This window comes from Arachis ipaensis, chromosome B10 (genome assembly GCF_059453495.1).
Source record: "Arachis ipaensis isolate K30076 ecotype BB chromosome B10, ASM5945349v1, whole genome shotgun sequence".
NCBI lineage: Eukaryota > Viridiplantae > Streptophyta > Magnoliopsida > Fabales > Fabaceae > Arachis > Arachis ipaensis.
In genome coordinates, this window is record NC_142435.1 from 52,929,172 (window position 1) to 52,942,081 (window position 12,910).

Genomic DNA, 12,910 nt, shown 5'->3' on the forward strand with positions numbered 1-12,910 from the left:
TAAGTCCCAACCTACCTACTAATTAGATTAGTAGTGGGTTGGCATCAATGAGTATCAAATTGATCACCAAGGGTTCTCAAATCACCAATTCAATGAGACCCAATGACTCAAGGTCACTCAATTCCCTTAGCCTAGGCTAAGAGTCAAGAGAACTACTCAAAAACTAGAGGAAACATTTTAACAAACACTTAGTGTGCAAGAAAAGTAAACATCATCAAATGCAAGAATTAAAGAAAACCATAACCAACATAAGCAAGAAATCAACAATAGCAATCAAGATCAAGATAAAAGAGCATGGAAACATAAAATTGCATTAAAGAAAAATTAAGATCCAAGAATGATTCATCAACGTAAAAATGGCAAAATAGGGAAATTAACAACAAGAACTAGAAGAACAAAGGTGTAACAACAAGAAATTAGAAGAGAAAACTGAATCAAAACAAGAATTGAAAGATTAAATTTAGAGTGATTAACCTAATTGTACCCTAATTTCTATCCTAAATCTAGAGAGAGGAGAGAGCCTCTCTCTCTAGGATTCTAGCCTAAAACATGATGAAAACTAAATTATGACTACTTGGTTCATTTCCTCTTCAATCCTTATGTTCAATAGCATCAGAAATGAGTTGGATTGGGCCCAAAATGAGCTAGAAATCGCTGGGGGCGATTTCACTAAAGTGGACCCACGGGCAGAATCAGCGCGCACGCGTACATGGCGCGTGTGCGCCCTGAGCGCGAAGCAACATATGGCAAATTTTATATCATTTCGAAGCCCCGGATGTTCGCTTTCCAACGCAACTAGAACCGCCTCATTTGGACCTCTGTAGCTCAGGTTATGATCATTTGAGTGCGAAGAGGTCGGGCTTGACAGCTTTACGGTTCCTTCATTTCTTCATGAGTTCTCCCACTTTGCATGCTTTTCTCCTCACTTATTCCATCCAATACTTACCTTATGAACCTGAAATCACTCAACAAACACATCAAGGCATCGAATGGAATTAAAGTGAATTAAAATTACTAATTTTAGGGCCTAAAAAGCATATTTTCACATTTAAGCACAATTCAAGGGAGAATTACAAAACCATGTTTTTTTATTGAAGAAATGTAAGAAAAGGTGATAAAATCCCCCAAAATAAGTATAAGATAAATCACGAAATTGGGGTTTATCAAACCTCCTATAGAATTCTGCATGTCCCAGAAAGCTTCTGATTGCCTTTACATTGGCAGGTGGTGGTAATTTTTCAATTACCTCCACTTTAGCTTGATCCACCTCTATTCTCTTGTTTGAAATATTAGCCCAAGGACAATTCCTTCAGTCACCATGAAGTGACATTTTTCCCAGTTTAAAATTAGGTTACTCTCTTGGCATCTTTTCAGAACAAGTGCTAAATGGTCAAGACAGGAGCTGAATGAGTCTCCAAATACTGAAAAGTCATCCATGAAGACTTCCAGAAAATTTTCCACCATATCAGAGAAAATAGAGAGCATGCATCTCTGAAAGGTTGCAGGTGCATTGCACAGACCAAAAGGCATCCTTCTGTAGGCAAATACTCCAGAAGGACATGTGAATTCTGTTTTCTCTTGGTCCTGAGGATCCACTGCAATTTGGTTGTAACCTGAATAGCCATCCAAAAAGCAGTAATATTCATGACCTGCTAGTCTCTCTAGCATCTGGTCTATGAATGGTAAAGGAAAGTGTTCCTTTCGGGTGGCTGTATTGAGCCTTTTGTAGTCAATACACATACGCCACCCTGTAACTGTTCTTGTAGGAACCAGTTCATTCTTTTCATTATGAACCACTTTCATGCCTTCCTTCTTGGGGACAACGTGGACAGGGCTTACCCAGGGGCTATCAGAAATAGGATAAATAATCCCAGCCTCTAGTAACTTAGTGACCTCTTTCTGCACCACTTCCTTCATGGCTGGATTTAGCCGCCTCTGTGGTTGAACCACTGGCTTAGCATCATCCTCCAATAGGATCTTGTGCATGCATCTTGCTGGGCTAATGCCCTTATGGTCACTTATGGACCACCCAAGAGCTGTCTTGTGTGTCCTTAGCACTTGAATTAGTGGTTTCTCTTCTTGTGGATTTAAAGCAGAGCTTATGATCACTGGAAAGGTGTCACCCTCTCTCAGAAATGCATATTTCAGGGATGGTGGTAGTGGTTTGAGCTCGGGTTTAGGAGGTTTCTCCTCTTCCTGAGGGATTTTCAGAGGTTCTTTTATTTCCTCTGATTCCTCCAGATCAGGCTAAACATCTTTAAAGATGTCCTCTAGCTCTGATTCAAGGCTTTCAGTCATATTGACCTCTTCCACCAGGGAGTCAATAATATTAACGCTCATGCAGTCATTTGATGTGTCTGGATGCTGCATAGCTTTGAAAACATTTAACTTGAACTCATCCTCATTGACTCTCAGGGTCACTTCTCCTTTTTGGACATCAATGAGAGTTCGTCCAGTTGCTAGAAAAGGTCTTCCTAGAATCAGAGTTACACTCTTGTGCTCCTCCATTTCCAGCACTACAAAGTCAGTGGGAAAGGCAAATGGCCCAACCTTGACAATCATGTCCTCAATTATGCCTGATGGGTATTTAATGGAGCCATCAGCATGTTGAAGACATATCCGGGTTGGTTTGACCTCTTCAGTCAAGCCAAGCTTTCTGATGGTGGATGCAGGTATTAGATTGATACTTGCTCCAAGGTCACATAGAGCTGTCTTAGTACAAGCACCCTCTATTGGGCATGGTATCATAAAGCTCCCTGGATCTTGAAGCTTCTCTGGTAAGCTTTTCAGAATGACTGCACTGCATTCTTCAGTAAGAAACACTTTTTCAGTTTCTCTCCAATTCTTCTTATGACTTAAGATCTCTTTCATGAACTTAGCATAAGGGGGTATTTGCTCAAGTGCCTCTGCAAATGGGATCTTTATTTCAAGAGTCCTGAGATAGTCTGCAAAGCGGGCAAATTGTTTATCCTGTTCCGCTTGGCGGAGCTTCTGAGGATAAGGCATCTTGGCTTTATATTCTTCAACCTTAGTTGCTGCAGGTTTATTCCCTACAGAAGTGGTTGGAGAAGCCTTCTTAGAGGGGTTACTATCAGCACTTGCAGGTGTTTGATTCCTCATAGGTGTTTGAACGCCAGGGTTGGGTGCTGGATGGGCGTTTAACGCCAGCTTCCCACTATTTTCTGGCATTTGAACGCTGGAACTAGGCAAGGAATGGGTGTTTAACGCTAACTTTTCCCCCTTTTCTGGCGTTTGAACGCCAGAGTTATTCCTCTCTGGGCTCTTGATGTCCTCAGAGGGATCTTGGGTAGTGGTTTGGTCATACTCTGTCATATGTTCCTTTCTTGACTTTTTGCTATTTTGAGCTGAGATATTCAATGTCTTCCCGCTCCTTAGTTGGACAGCTTGGCATTCTTCTGTTATATGTTTAGATAGCTGCTGTCTTGTCTGATTCAATTGTGCTTCTATATTCTTGTTAGCATTTTTAGTGTCTTGGAGCATCTCTTTGAATTCTGCTAATTGTTTTGTCATAAGGAGTAATTGCTGATTAAGTTCAATAATCTGTTCTTGAGGATTGGGATCAGTAGTTACTGCCATAGCCTCTTCTTTTATGGAGGACTCACTGTTTGAGTACAGATGTTGATTTTTAGCAACTGTATCTATGAGTTCTTGAGCCTTTTCAATTGTTTTTCACATGTGTATAGATCCACCAGCTGAGTGGTCTAGAGACATTTGAGCTCTTTCTGTAAGGCCATAGTAAAAGATGTCTAACTGTACCCACTCTGAAAATATTTCAGAGGGGCATTTCCTTAGCATCCCTCTATACCTCTCCCAGGCATTATAAAGGGATTCATGATCCTATTGTTTAAAGCCTTGGATGTCCAGCCTTAGCTGTGTCATCCTTTTTGGAGGGTAAAATTGATTTAGGAATTTGTCTGATAACTGTCTCCATGTTTGTATGCTTGCTGTGGGTTGGTTATTTAACCACCTCTTAGCTTGATCTTTTACAGCAAATGGAAACAGTAATAATTTGTAGACATCCTGATCCACTTCTTTATCACGTACTGTGTCAGCAATTTGTAAGAACTGTGCCAGAAACTCAGTAGGTTCTTCCTGTGGAAGACCGGAATACTGGCAATTTTGCTGCACCATGATAATGAGCTGAGGATTTAGCTCAAAACTGCTTACTTTGATGGGAGGTATACAGATGCTACTCCCATATGCAGCTGTAATAGGGTTAGCATATGACCCCAGAGTCCTTCTGGACTGTTCATTTTCACTTATGTCCATGATGGAGAAAAGGGAATTGATATGAATTGCAAATAAATTATATTTTTATTTTTTTATTTATTTAATTAAAAGTAACCGAAAATAATAAAATAAAATAAAAGAAAAATAAAATAAAATTTCAAAAACTAAAAGAAAATAAAATCAAAGCAAATTGAAAACTAAATTAATTAATTAATTAAAAAAATTTTGAAATTAGCAATTAAAAAGGTATGATTGAGAATTATTTTGAAAAAGATATGATTAAGAAGATATAATTGCAAATTAAAAAAAAGATATGATTGAAAAGATATGATTGAAGAAATTAAAAAGATTTGATTTTTGAAAAAGATTTGAAAAGATCAATTTTTGAAATTAGAATATTGACTTGACTAAAAAAGAAGATATGATTTTGAAAATCTTTGACTAAATTAATGCAAAATTTCGAAATTTATGAGTAAAATAAGGAAAGGATATTTTTTTTATTTTTGAATTTTAATGCGGAAAGAGAAAAACAACAAAATGACACTAAACTTAGAAATTTTAGATCAAAACACAGAGAACAAACAAGAAAACTTTGAATGTCAAGATGAATACCGAGAACACTTTGAAGATTGGTGCACGAAATTGTGATGTCCAAGCTCGAACAATCCCTGGTAATGGCTCCAAAGCTTGGTGCTCTGATCTTAATTCATAATTGTCACAACTTCGATACAACTAACCAGCAAGTGCACTGGGTCGTCCAAGTAATACCTTACGTGAGTAAGGGTCGAATCCCACGGAGATTGTTGGTATGAAGCAAGCTATGGTCACCTTGTAAATCTCAGTCAGGCAGATATAAAGTGATAATGGTGTTTTCGAATATTATATAATAGAATAGGGATAGAGGTACTTATGTAAATCATAGGTAGGAATTTCAGATAAGCGAATGGAGATGCTTTTCGTTCCTCTGAACCACTGCTTTCCTGCTATCTTCATCCAATCAGTCTTACTCCTTTCCATGGCTGGCTTTATGCAAGGGCATCACCGTTGTCAGTGGCTACATCCCCTCCTCTCAGTGAATAATATGCTCACGCACCCTGTCACGGCACGGCTATTCATCTGTCGGTTCTCGATCATGCTGGAATAGGATTCACCCTCCTTTTGCGTCTGTCACTAACGCCCAGCACTCGCGAGTTTGAAGCTCGTCACAGTCATTCAATCATTGAATCCTACTCAGAATACCACAGACAAGGTTTAGACCTTCCGGATTCTCTTGAATGCCGCCATCATTCTAGCTTACGCCACGAAGATTCTGGTTAGGAGATCTAAGAGATACTCATTCTAGCTTAATTCATGTAGAACAGAAGTGTTTGTCAGGCACGCGTTCATAAGGGAGAAGGATGATGAGCGTCACACATAATCATCACCTTCATCACGTTCTTGGGTGCGAAAAGATATCTTAGAAGCGAAATAAGAAGAATTGAATAGAAAACAGTAGTACTTTGCATTAATCTTTGAGGAACAGCAGAGCTCCACACCTTAATCTATGGAGTGTAGAAACTCTACCGTATGAAAATACATAAGTGAAGGTCCAGGCATGGCCGAGATGGCCAGCCCCCTAAACGAGATCAATGGTCTCCTAAGATGAACAATGGATTAAAACTGAGACCAAAGATGGTCAAAAAGACTAGTAAAAGGTCCTATTTATAATAAACTAGTCACTAGGGTTTACATGAGTAAGTAATTGATGCATAAATCCACTTCCTGGGCCCACTTGGTGTATGTTTGGGCTGAGCCTGAGTGTTGCACGTGAATAGGCCATTTGTGGAGTTGAACGCCAGCTTTTGTGCCAGTTTGGGCGTTCAACTCTGGTTTTGGCTCCTTTTCTGGCGCTGGACGCCAGATTTGGGCAGAAGGCTGGCGTTGAACGCCAGTTTACGTCATCAATTCTTGGCCAAAGTATGGACTATTATATATTGCTGGAAAGCCCTGGATGTCTACTTTCCAACGCAATTGGAAGAGCGCCATTGCGAGTTCTGTAGCTCCAGAAAATCCACTTTGAGTGCAGAGAGGTCAGAATCCAACAACATCAGCAGTCCTTCTTCAACCTCTGAATCTGATTTTTGCTCAAGTCCCTCAATTTCAGCCAGAAAATACCTGAAATCACAGAAAAACACACAAACTCATAGTAAAGTCCAGAAATGTGAATTTAACATAAAAACTTATGAAAACATCCCTAAAAGTAACTAGATCCTACTAAAAACATACTAAAAACAATGCCAAAAAGCGTATAAATTATCCGCTCATCACAACACCAAACTTAAATTGTTGCTTGTCCCCAAGCAACTGAAAATCAAATAGGATAAAAAGAAGAGAATATACTATAAATTCCAAACTATCAACGAAACAGAGCTTTAATCATATGAGCGGGACTTATAGCTTTTTGCCTCTTGAATAGTTTTGACATCTCACTTTATCCATTGAGGTTCAGAATGATTGGCATCTATAGGAACTTCAGATTTCGAATAGTGTTATTGACTCTCCTAGTTCAGTATGATGATTCTTGAACACAGCTTCTTTATGAGTCTTGGCCGTGGCCCTAAGCACTTTGTTTTCCAGTATTACCACCGGATACATAAATGCCACAGACACATAATTGGGTGAACCTTTTCAGATTGTGACTCAGCTTTGCTAAAGTCCCCAATTAGAGGTGTCCAGGGTTCTTAAGCACACTCTTCTTTTGCTTTGGACCTTGACTTTAACCGCTCAGTCTCAAGTTTTCACTTGACACCTACACGCCACAAGCACATGGATAGGGACAGCTTGGTTTAGCCGCTTAGACCAGGATTTTATTCCTTTAGGCCCTCCTATCCACTGATGCTCAAAGCCTTTGGATCCTTTTTATTTGCCCTTGCCTTTTGGTTTTAAGGGTCATTGGCTTTTTGCTCTTGCCTCTTGGTTTTAAGAGCCTTGGCTTTGTCCTTTGCTGCTTTTTCTTGCTTCAAGAATCATTTTTATGATTTTTCAGATTATCAAATAACATGTCTCCTAGTCATCATTCTTTCAAGAGCCAACATATTTAACATTCTTAAACAACAACTTCAAAAGACATATGCACTGTTCAAGCATACATTCAGAAAACAAGAAGCATTGTCACCACATCAATATAATTAAACTAAGTTCAAGGATAAATTCGAAACTCATGTACTTCTTGTTCTTTTGAATTAAAACATTTTTCATTTATGAGAGGTGATGGATTCATAGGACATTTATAACTTTAAGACAAAGTTACTAACTACTAATGATCATGTAATGAAGACACAAACATAGATAAGCACATAACATAGAAAACGAAAAACAGAAGAAATAAGAACAAGGAATGAATCCACCTTAGTGATGGTGGCGTTTCCTTCTTGAGGAACCAATGATGTCCTTGAGCTCTTCTATGTCTCTTCCTTGTCTTTGTTGCTCCTCCCTCATTGCTTTTTGATCTTCTCTTATTTCATGAAGCATGATGGAGTGCTCTTGATGTTCCACCCTTAGTTGTCCCATATTGGAACTCAATTCTTCTTGGGAGGTGTTGATATGCTCCCAATAGTTTTGTGGAGGAAAGTGCATTTGAGGCATTTCTGGAATCTCATGGTGATGAGCTTCATACGCCTCTTGAGCTCCATGAGTGGGCTCTCTTGCTTGCTCCATCTTTTTCTTAGTGATGGGCTTGTCCTCTTTGATGAGGATATCTCCCTCTATGTCAATCCCAGCTGAATTGCATAGGTGGCAGATGAGGTGAGGAAAGGCTAACCTTGCCATGGTGGAGGACTTGTCAGCCACCTTGTAGAGTTCTTGAGGTATAATCTCATGAACTTCCACCTCTTCTCCAATCATGATGCTATGGATCATGATGGCCCGGTCTATAGTAACTTCAGACCGGTTGCTAGTGGGAATGATTGAGCATTGAATAAACTCCAACCATCCTCTAGCTACAGGCTTGAGGTTCAATCTTCTTAGTTGAACCGGGTTGCCTTTGGAGTCAATCTTCCATTGAGCTCCTTCTACACATATGTCCCTAAGGACTTGGTCCAACCTTTGATCAAAGTTGACTTTCCTTGTGTAGGGGCGTGCGTTCTCTTCCATGTATGGCAAGTTGAACGCCAACCTCACATTCTCCGGACTAAAATCTAAGTATTTCCCCCGAACCATTGTAACATAGTTCTTTGGATCCGGGTTCTTACTTTGATCATGGTTCTTGGTGATCCATGCATTGGCATAGAACTCTTTGAACCATTAGGATGCCGACTTGTTGGATGGGATTTGTTAGAACTTCCCAACCTCTTCTTTGAATTTCATGTCGGATCTCCGGATACTCATTTCTTTTGAGTTTAAAAGGGACCTCAGGGATCACCTTCTTCTTGGCCACAACATCATAGAAGTGGTCTTGATGGGCTTTAGAGATGAATCTTTCCATCTCCCATGACTCGGAAGTGGAAGCTTTTGTCTTCCCTTTCCCTCTTCTAGAGGATTCTCCGGTCTTTGATGCCATCAATGGTAATGGAAAAACAAAAAAGCTATGCTTTTACCACACCAAACTTAGAATATTGCTCGCCCTCGAGCAATAAACAAAAGAATAGAAGAAGAAGAAGAAGAAATATGGAGAGGGAGAGGGAGATGTGGTTTCGGCCAAGAGGAGTGTAGAGGGGTGTGTTGTGTGAATTTGATGAAGAATGGAGGTCTTTATATAGGGAAGGGAGGGGGGGTTAAGGTTCGGCCATATGGGTGGGTTTGGGTGGGAAATTGGTTTTGAATTTTGAAGGAAGGTGGAGTTTATGAGGTAGGTTTATTGGGAAGAGTGGGTGGATGTGAGTGGTGAAGGTTTAGTGGGGAAGAGAGATTGAGGTGATTGGTGAGGGGTTTTTAGGGAAGAGTGTTTATGGGGTTGTGTGAAAGAGAGTGGTGAGAAGAAGTGAGTGGAGGTAGGTGGGGATCCTGTGGGGTCCACAGATCCCGAGTGGATCCTGTGGGGTCCACAGATCCTAAGATGATCCTGTGGGGTCCACAGATCCTGAGGTGTCAAGGCATTTACATCCCTGCACCATTAGGCATGTAAAAATGCCTTTGTTCCCAACTCTGGGCGTTCAACGCCAGGTTGGTGGCCATTTTGGGCGTTCAACGCCCATCTGTGTGCCATTTCTGGCGTTGAACGCCAAAACCATGCCTGTTCTGGCGTTCAGCGCCCAGAAGCTGCCCATTTTGGGCGTTCAGCGCCAAAACCATGCTCTGTTCTGGCGCTGAACGCCAGACAGATGCTCCTCCACGGTGTGATTTTTCTTCTGCTGTTTTTGATTCCGTTTTCAATTTTTATTTATTTTGTGACTCCACATGATCATTAACCTAAGAAAATATGAAAAACAATAATAATAGAGTTAGATAAATAAACATTGGGTTGCCTCCCAACAAGCGCTTCTTTAATGTCAATAGCTTGACAGTGGGCTCTCATGGAGCCTCACAGATATGCAGAGCTTTGTTGAGATTTTCCAACACCAAACTTAGAGTTTGGATATGGGAGTTCAACACCAAACTTAGAGTTTGGTTGTGGCCTCCCAACACCAAACTTAGAGTTTGACTGTGGGGGCTCTGGTTGACTCTGCTTTGAGAGAAGCTTTTCAAGCTTCCTCTCCATGGTTGCAGAGGGAGATCCTTGAGTTTTGAATACAAGGGAGTTCTCATTCCATTGAAGGACTATTTCACCTCTGTCAACATCAATCACAGCTCTTGCTGTGGCCAGGAAAGGTCTTCCTAGGATGATGGATTCATCCTCTTCCTTTCCAGTATCCAGGACTATGAAATCAGCAGGGATGTAAAGGCCCTCAACCTTTACTAAAACGTCCTCTACTTGTCCATATGCCTGTTTTCTTGAGCTGTCTGCCATATCTAATGAGATTTTAGTAGCTTGCACCCCATAGATTCCCAGTTTCTCTATTACAGAGAGGGGCATGAGGTTTATTCCTGAACCAAGGTCACATAGAGCCTTAAAGATCATGGTGCCTATGGTACAGGGTATTATGAACTTTCCAGGATCCTGTCTCTTCTGAGGCAATGTCAGTTGATCCAGATCACTTAGTTCATTGATGAACAAGGGAGGTTCAACTTCCCAAGTATCAATGCCAAATAATTTGGCATTCAGCTTCATGATTGCACCATGAAACTTGGCAGTTTGCTCTTCAGTAACATCCTCATTCTCTTCAGAAGAGGAATACTCATCAGAGCTCATGAAGGGCATAAGGAGGGTTAATGGAATCTCTATGGTCTCTAGATGAGTCTCAGATTCCTTTGGTTCCTCAGAGGGAAGCTCCTTATTGATCACTGGACGTCCCAGGAGGTCTTCCTCTTTGGGATTCACGTCCTCTCCTCTCCTCACAGGTTCGGCCATGGCGCTTATGTCAATGGCCTTGCACTCTCCTTTTGGGTTCTCTTCTGTATTGCTTGGGAGAGTACTAGGAGGGATTTCAGTGATCCTTTTACTCAGCTGGCCCACTTGTGCTTCCAGATTTCTAATGGAAGACCTTGTTTCATTCATGAAACTTACAGTGGCCTTAGATAGATCAGAGACTAGATTTGCTAAATTAGAAGTATTTTGTTCAGAGTTCTCTGTCTGTTGCTGAGTTGATGATGGAAAAGGTTTGCTATTGCTAAACCTGTTTCTTCCACCATTATTAAAGCCTTGTTGGGGCTTTTGATCCTTCCATGAGAAATTTGGATGATTTCTCCATGTTGAGTTATAGGTGTTTCCATAAGGTTCACCTAAGTAATTTACCTCTGCTATTGCAGGGTTCTCAGGATCATAAGCTTCTTCTTCAGAAGATGCCTCTTGAGTACTGTTGGATGCAGCTTGCATTCCATGCAGACTCTGAGAAATCATATTGACTTGCTGAGTCAATATTTTATTCTGAGCCAATATGGCATTCAGAGTATCAACTTCAAGAACTCCCTTCTTCATAGGCGTCCCATTGCTTACAGGATTCCTTTCAGAAGTGTACATGAACTGGTTATTAGCAACCATGTCAATGAGTTCTTGAGCTTCTGCAGGCGTTTTCTTTAGGTGAATGGATCCACCTGCAGAGGTGTCCAGTGACATCTTTGATAGCTCAGATAAACCATCATAGAATATATCCAGGATGGTCCATTCTGAAAGCATGTCAGAAGGACACTTTTTGGTCAACTGTTTGTATCTTTCCCAAGCTTCATAGAGGGATTCACCTTCTTTCTGTCTGAAGGTTTGAACATCAGCTCTAAGCTTGCTCAGCTTTTGAGGAGGAAAGTACTTGGCTAAGAAAGCCGTGACCAGCTTATCCCAAGAGTTCAGGCTGTCTTTGGGTTGAGAATCCAACCATAATCTAGCTCTGTCTCTTACAGCAAAAGGGAAAAGCATGAGCCTGTAGACTTCAGGATCTACTCCATTAGTCTTAACAGTATCACATATCTGCAAGAATTCAGTCAAGAACTGAAAAGGATCTTCAGATGGAAGTCCATGAAACTTGCAGTTCTACTGCATCAGAGAAACTAATTGAGGTTTCAGCTCAAAGTTGTTTGCTCCAATGGCAGGAATGGAGATGCTTCTTCCATGTAAATTGGAATTAGGTGCAGTGAAGTCACCAAGCATCTTCCTTACATTATTATTATTTTCGGCTGCCATCTCCTCTTCCTGTTCGAAAATTTCTGAAAGGTTATCTCTGGATTGTTGTATTTTAGCTTCTCTTAATTTTCTCTTTAGAGTCCTTTCAGGTTCTGGATCTGCTTCCACAAGAATGTTCTTATCCTTGCTCCTGCTCATATGACAAAGAAGAAGGCACAGAAAAATAATAATAATAATAGAGATCCTTTATACCACAGTATAGGGATCCCTTTGTGAGTGGAAGAAAAGAGGGGGAGACAAAGAATGTGATGTAAAGGAAGAAACACAACTGTACGGATGGAAGAGATGTGAGATGAGATGTTAGGATATGAATGAATAAATAGAATAGGATGGGGGAGGGATAATTTTCAAAAATTATTTTGAAAAAGAGTTAGTGATTTTTGAAAAATGGTTTTTGAAAAATGTTAGAAATTTTCGAAAAATTTTTAAAATTTAAAAATAAAAATAATTAGTTAATAAAAAAAAAAATTTTTGAAAAAGAGGGAAGATATTTTCGAAAATTAGAGAGAGAGAGAGTTAGTTAGGTAGTTTTGAAAAAGTTAAGAAACAAACAAAAAGTTAGTTAGTTAGTTGAAACAAATTTTGAAAAGATAAGAAGTTAGGAAGTTAGAAAAGATATTTTGAAAAGATATTTTTGAAAAAGATAAGATAAGAAGATATTTTAGAAACTAATTTTGAAAAAGATTTGATTTTTAAAATCTCAATTAATGACTTGATTCATAAGAAATCACAAGATATGATTCTAGAACTTAAAGTTTGAATCTTTCTTAACAAGCAAGTAACAAACTTCAAATTTTTTAATCAAAACATTAATTGATTATGTTAATTTCGAAAATTTGGTATAAAAATAAGAAAAAGATTTTTGAAAAATATTTTTAGAATTTTCGAAAATAACTAAGGAATTTGAAAAAGATTTGATTTTTGAAAAAGATTTTGAAAAAGATAAGATTTTCAAATTGAAAATTTGATTTG

The 12,910-nt window shown here is 39.6% G+C and overlaps 1 non-coding gene across 1 annotated transcript; it reads left to right on the forward strand.

The window, feature by feature from the left end:
• Positions 1-11,434: 11,434 nt before the first annotated feature.
• Positions 11,435-11,542, forward strand: LOC148580049 (small nucleolar RNA R71). The gene has a single exon (XR_015895805.1). It is a non-coding gene; the product is annotated as a small nucleolar RNA R71 (small nucleolar RNA).
• Positions 11,543-12,910: the final 1,368 nt, after the last annotated feature.